The sequence below is a fragment of the Poecilia reticulata genome, chromosome 20, assembly GCF_904066995.2.
Source record: "Poecilia reticulata chromosome 20, P_reticulata-male-v2, whole genome shotgun sequence".
In the NCBI taxonomy this organism is placed as follows: domain Eukaryota; kingdom Metazoa; phylum Chordata; class Actinopteri; order Cyprinodontiformes; family Poeciliidae; genus Poecilia; species Poecilia reticulata.
The window spans coordinates 16,592,913-16,599,842 of NC_088849.1; the positions used below are offsets into that span (position 1 = coordinate 16,592,913).

At 36.1% G+C, this 6,930-nt stretch overlaps 1 long non-coding RNA gene across 1 annotated transcript; it reads right to left on the bottom strand.

Annotated features, from left to right (window-relative positions):
• Positions 1-5,194: 5,194 nt before the first annotated feature.
• On the bottom strand, positions 5,195-6,268 carry LOC103456546 (uncharacterized). Its single transcript, XR_532273.2, has 2 exons — positions 6,106-6,268; positions 5,195-5,682 (listed from the first exon to the last, which is right to left on the bottom strand). It is a non-coding gene; the product is annotated as an uncharacterized LOC103456546 (long non-coding RNA).
• Positions 6,269-6,930: the final 662 nt, after the last annotated feature.

Sequence of the window (6,930 nt, forward strand, 5' to 3'; positions counted from 1 at the left end):
GGAGAAACATGAAATAATGTGTAAGATAATAAATCAAATAGAACAAGAGGCTAACTGTGCAAAGGTGCTGCATTGTGCTTGACACAATGGCACCACTGATGTTGGGAAAGACATGGACAGAACCTGTGGGGTCTGGACTTTGCTGGAGGGTAGTGTTGTTAAGTCGCAAGACCAAAAATGATTTAAGTGTAACAACACACATGCACTCAAATTCAAAAATAATATTAGTTGTGGAGTTATTTAACCAATTACAAAGGACCCCTGCCAATCTGCAGTTCAGTGTTTGCCAATTCACCTATTCACAGATTTTCCTATGAAACTTAACTCCAAATTGGTCGCAGAAGGTTCGGCTATACATACATGTTTTTCATAAGAGTGTATGTAAAATATGCTAAAGAAAATGCATATTGGAAGTTTGAAAAAAGAGGCAGAATGGTACAGGGCATCCTATTTGCTGGTATTTGCAAAAGCAGCAATCCAGGAGCGACATTAATTTTCCCCACTGCTGATTGACTGAACCCTCAAGAGTGGACATAAGGAAAGCCATAGATGTTAGATATGGATGTAGTGCCAAGACATTTTCCACCGCATACTTTGGCAAATTAAGATATATTTGATTTTCAAATCATTAAAATGGGCAGCAATAAGAATTTTTAAAGGAGTCTCAAGTATTTCAGCTGGTCGCAGTCCCTATCCTCCAGTAATAACAGAGGTCCACGATATACAGCCATGGAAAATTCACAAACAACAAATTAAAAACTGTGGAAGCTCCAAGTGTGTTCCAGTAAAGGAACATCCATAAGTTGTTGTGATAGATTTATGTTTTGGGTCAGCATAGGGGACGCATAGACGTGAATCAAGTACCAGGTGCAAAAAAATATGATTTTGTCTTTCAGAGCATTTGGATCTTTACAGTGGTGAGTGTCAAGACATGAATTTTGCCCAAAACTTCTTTTGAGATAAATATATGACAAACATAATTTCCATACAGAAAGTTCAAATATATTTTAAATTTTCATATTTTTAAAAAATATTTGTAAAGACTAAGATTGGCTCCTGTAAGTATGTTTTTTTTATTCATAGATTGACCTGCAAAATTTCTATTCTAAAGGCAGAAAGAGAATATTCATGCAAAAGTGTTCATTTCTAATAAGCAAGTTTTTTTTAATATATATATTTATAAAGAACTTTATTAGTATGATTATTTGAGACATTCAGTCATTCAGAAAATGTAATTTGACTTTTATCAGATTATTAAAAATATATTAGTTATACATAATATGGCCTTAGTATTTTTTTTTCTTGACATTTGGCAAAAAAAAAAAATGACGTAGGTCTTTTATTTTAGGACGGTGATGATATGGAAGACAGGTTTATTATATTCCAACATGTAAAATAAATACATATACAATACATTCATAAAAACTGTGTATGTCATTCGGTATGTCACTCTACTTGAAAAATAAACCTTATTGTATGAACTCAAAAAAGCAAAAAGTTGAGGGGAAAAATCTACCAACTGGAAAACTGATCAGAAGAAACAAAAAGCTACTACTTCATGTATTCATGACCAGGCTCTTGTTTGGAGGTGGCCCTTTTTACAAAACACAAAAGCAAGCAGGTTCTGCTGTTTCTGTCGATTTAAACAAATAACGATGCAACAAAAGTGCTTCCAGTGAATGGGAAATACACTGCTGAATTACCAGTGGAGCTCCACAATAGTTAGCCATGCATCACAACAGCCAGGACAGGCTCAATATTAACATTTCCTTTGACAAGTGGCAAAAAGGTTTTTTTTTTTTTTTTTAACCCACCGAGGTTGAATAGGAATCAGTGAATAATAAGAAATTAAAAGCTACAGAGGACACAGGGGAAGAGTGAGGGAGAAAGCCAAATCCTTGCCCCGGGGCTTAATGTTAGAACACAATGGCCGCTGAAGCAGCAAAGGAGTTGACGTTTCTTATTCGCCCCCTCCTCCTAGAGCCACCTGCATTACAATTAACCTCATGGCAACCTTGAGGTCTCTGATTAGTGATGGCCTATTGTCTCGAACCCATTAATGCTCGGCCCCCAATCTGCCCTCAGCACACTTGCATCAACAAATCAAACCTGGTTTCCGGCATGGGCTCTTACTGCAGGGAGCTGGCCTCTAATGCGGGACATTTGAGGCCAGCTAAGAGATGGGAGCCCAGGGGGCCTGCAGGGAACAGCTGTAAGCACCTGTGACCTCAGGTAAAAGTTGCAAGAGGAAATGTATGAAGTATACGTAAAGGTAAATCAGCATAACAAGATTTAGCCCCACACAGATTTCTTTTGTTTGTGTCCCACTTTAATGTTCCGTATTCTTATTAAGCACTTTTTGAATTATGTTTTCGTTTGTTTAAAGGGCCGCAGCTATCCAACCCAATGTACCGTTGTGAAAGAAAATAGTAGATCCTGTTGTTAACTCATGTATTAACTGAGCCTGGCCAAAATTTATAGAGAGCTTAGTTGATTCCACTAACCATACGCAGACCTGATCCCTGTAGAACAATAAAATCCCGTGTGACAACAAGAAGTAGACTAGAACATTCACGAACAAGTGATTAAAAATTCACTGACAGCTGTTGATCTGGAAAGGCCTCCCAAAGTTATGAGGATTTGAGACAGAAGCAACCTCAGTTATAGCCTCAGTTATAGCCTTTATCTATGGATTTACAGTAGAGAAATTGTGGTTAGCATTGCCAGAAGTAGCCAGGTTATAGAAACTGCATTTCTCCAAAAGCTAATTGATGATAATCAAGACTATTGAAAAAGTTTTTGTGGACTGATAAGACATAAATCAACTTTTTTTTTTTTTTTGTAGAACTCTATGCCCTGTTAAATGTGTTCTAAAACCACCACACAGTTTTAGAAAAAGCACACCAGATTAAGAGTAAAGCATAGTGATGGTTGTCTATAAGCTTAGAGCAGCTTCTCTGCTTCAGGATCTGGACAGGTTACCTTTAGCTCCTTAGCTGATGCAGCAAGATAATGATCCAAAGCACAGCAACAAGGCCACCTCTGCTTGCTTGACTGAAAACAAACCAAAACAAACAGTGCGGTTCTAAATCTGACCGAGATGCTGAGACGTGATCTTACACATGCTTTCACGCTGTCAAGTTATTGCAAACATTTGATGGCAGTCGTTGGCACCAAGGCTGCACGACCATTCGCTAGGTTTGGGGAGCATTTGCTTTTCATACAGGCTCAACTGTGCTTGGATTGATTTTACCCAAATAAGTAGCAACATCATTTGAAAATTAAACTTTTAATTTTCCTCAGGTTGTTTGGGTTATTTTTGGAACGTTTGTTCAATCATCTGAAACAGAGAAGCAAAACCTGAAGAAATCAGCATAGAGACAAATATTTTCACTCTGCACTGTACGCCGTTGTATATTAGAATACTGAGAAATGACCTATTCAGTCTGAGGAATGCGTCGGTGACTCTCTGGAGAAGTGAAAGACTTAGAAGAGGGAGCATTCGAGGAATTAAAATCGTGCCAGATGTTGGGAGCCCCTCAAGGACTAAAGCGACACATTAAACATAATATCACCTCGTGCACTGGAGTGCAATCACTAGTTCTCTCCAGGGAGCTGTTACACTATGTGTTGCTGCCACAGTTTAAATCTCAAGAAGTAAAAAGTAATGCAGCACAGACGGGGGGTTGGCCCACTCAAAGAGGACACTTGGGAGCTGGAGCGGGGTCTGCCACTGTGGTGCAGACTGTGTTTCTATTTGAATTGGGTTAAAAAAGAATCAACTGAGTCAGTTGAAAGAATTCAGATTGAAATCATTTATAAAATACGTATACTGTATGCATAATTTCGTAGCAGAAATGATCAAAAATTGTGTAAAGACAAAACATGTTATTTACAATAAAATAAAAACAAACTGGAAAATCTATTAATGTGGCAAACATCAAACGATATTTTGATATTTATGAATTAGAAAGCTTTTCAAGTTTTTTTGATAAGTGCTAAATCTGAGATGTGTGATAAAACTGTTGGGTTAAAATTGAAGACTAAATTACAGCAATGTCATTTCTGTAATGAAATGAAATGACTCCAATTATTACACTCTAATTATTGTAAATACAAGATGTTTAATTTGAGTTTGATAATTAGCTGTGCTCTGAAGTAATACATTAATTTCATATCACAGGGTCTGAAATTGTGCGTTGGCATTAGGAGTTTAGCAGAGATAAATTCACAGTGAAAGATGCCAAACTCATTTTGTGTGTTTGTGTGACTGTGTTGTAATCTGAGCATCTTCATTTTATGTCCCGCCTTAGAAAGTACTTAGTACATAGCCCATAAAGTAAGAAAAAAAAACTTTTTACAGCATCCAGGCAAATAAAAACACAGTACTATCAGGAATACAAATAATTTAAACATGCACAGATAAAATTAAACAGAAACTAGAAACTAATAACATTGGTTCAAAAAATAAAAAATGTGAAAATGTGTTTTTTTCTGCAGTTTGTGAATTTAGTATCTTATGTTTTTTTTCTTTTCTTTTCTGGTGTCTCTCTATACAATTAAAATTCCATGCATTTGCAAAATAGTGTGACAAGGATATTAGACTAAAGGCAACATTGTCTCTTCTATGTCTTTTATTCAAAACAGCGCTCAGTGGAGGAAGTTGGCTGACCAGCACAGTACCAATGTCAACCTGACAGAACATCCCTAGGATGAGTTAGAGAGAACATTTCAATCCAGTGAAATAACGGATTAATACCATTTTGCCATTTTATGATATATTACCATATATCATGGATATGTTTATAAGTATATCTTCAAATAAAAGGTGGCAAATATTTGATGTAATCTGGGACATATTGGCGACTTGTTCAGAGTGTAGCTCTCCTCTCACCAAGTACTGCTGTTTTTCAAAAAATAAATAGCAGAAAGTTGTTGATTTTGCTTAAATATATTTTTGTTATACAGAGCTTATCTCTTGTTTTATCATTGTAAACGTTCATCATCTGTTCACGGCTCTTCCACTGCATGAATTTGCTTTCATTACAGTGCTACAGGGCATTTGAGTTTCACAGCCAGTTTGCTCCAAATAAGGATTTTAATTAAGTAGACTATGCAACCTCTTGGGTTTATTTTTATTTATTTATTTATTTTTGCTCCATTCTTATTCCCAGTAAGTAATTTCAACTTTAAAAAAAAAAATTAGTTGGAAAATTAAGTTTTCCAACTCTCATTAGTCATCAAAAGTGAAGCTTTGTTACACATCTACTCTCCACCACTCACATCTTCTTTTGCCAATAAGTTGCAGATGCTATCGAGTTTCTTTCTGCAGGTAAAAGGTCAACAAGAAGATAAATGGGTTTAATTTAGCTCAATCCTTTATGCAATTTCATATTCATCGTGGTCCATTGAGATTCGAAATTGTAAACAAGAGATTCTCTCCTCCAGAAGCCAGGCAAGCCATTAAGCATTTAATTCAAGCAAGCCCAGGTGTGTCTCTCTCTGTCTAGCTAAGCAATAAAACAGTTCAGACCACTTATGAAGTGTCCAGTGTGCAGGTGGCAGAGAAGCTTCTGGGGCACACCTGCCAGCTGATTCACCCATTAGAGGACGTGCCACACCGTCTACAGGCCCCGTCCCATGAGGGAGTCCCTGACCACGCAGGTGCAGATGCAGATAAACCTGTGATGGATTACACCAAATTTAGCACTAGTTTCCTCAAAAACCTCTTTCGTGAGTTCAAATGATGGAACTGAATGTTTAGTTTCAATGCATTGGAGAAGGTTATGTTTCCATGGGGGAGTAAGTATCTTCGAATGTAAGCAACATGAAAGAATGAAGTCAAATTAGGCAGTTTTCTGCTCTCCTTGTGTGTTTATTAACACAATTTAGCAGTAAGCCTAACTCCAATAGAATGAATGCTTGAGTCAGGATGCAGGTTCTTTACTTCCGCTTTATTCTGGTGACCCGAGTAACATGGAGTAAACTAACATCAGTAAAATAGCTGCATTTATTATGACTAGAAAAGAGTTAAAACAAAGAACACATTCTTAACAAATAAGATATTAAATAAAATCTACTCTTGAATATTAAACGAAAACTTACAGACGGTGATGTCAATGGCGCAAACGAAAGGCTGACTGACAGATTCACCTCTTGTGTGACTGAGTAAAAAAAAAACTAAACGAAATGGCTGACTTCCTGTCCCACACCTACCCTGACCTTCAAAATAAAAGCCTTATAACTCTAACAAAAAATTAAACTAAGAACCTATTTTACAATGAATTAACGGGCAGAACAGGCAGGAAGATATAGATTGAAGATGTGCGTTTTGCAAAACAAACAAACAAAAAAAAATCATGTTTCCTGAATTTCTTTCATATGCTGTCAAATTATAATCACAAACCGGAATGTAAATCGATGGGGTTTCGATGTGATGGAGCAACACAAAGTAGTGCATTGTTGAAAAATTATGTCTGTTTCAAAAAAAAGAAAAGAGTTTTGACACATGAAATTCTAAGAAGTTGGTAGGTCAAAGTATTCACTCACCTTTGCCAAAACAGAAAAGAGTGTAAAATTTAATCAACATGAATCTTCAGTAAAATCTTTATCAACGAGAAGCAAACCTTGCAAATTATTGAAAGAAAATCCCCCAAAAATTATTGCCAACAAATCAGCTGATCAACGGGTCAATTTGACCCAGAACAGTATAAGTGTCTCAAGTTCAATTATAAAGATCACCCACTGAAAAACAAAATCATAATGTAATAGATGTTTTTTTTTTTTTTTTTTTTTTTTTTTTACAAAAGATCAATTTCAAGGAAATTATTGTTTTTTTTTGGGTCTAGGTTTTCCACTTTTTATGTCCAAATGAGTAAATTAGTAAGTTGCTGTCATTGATCCTTTATTTGTGAGAACTAAACAATAATA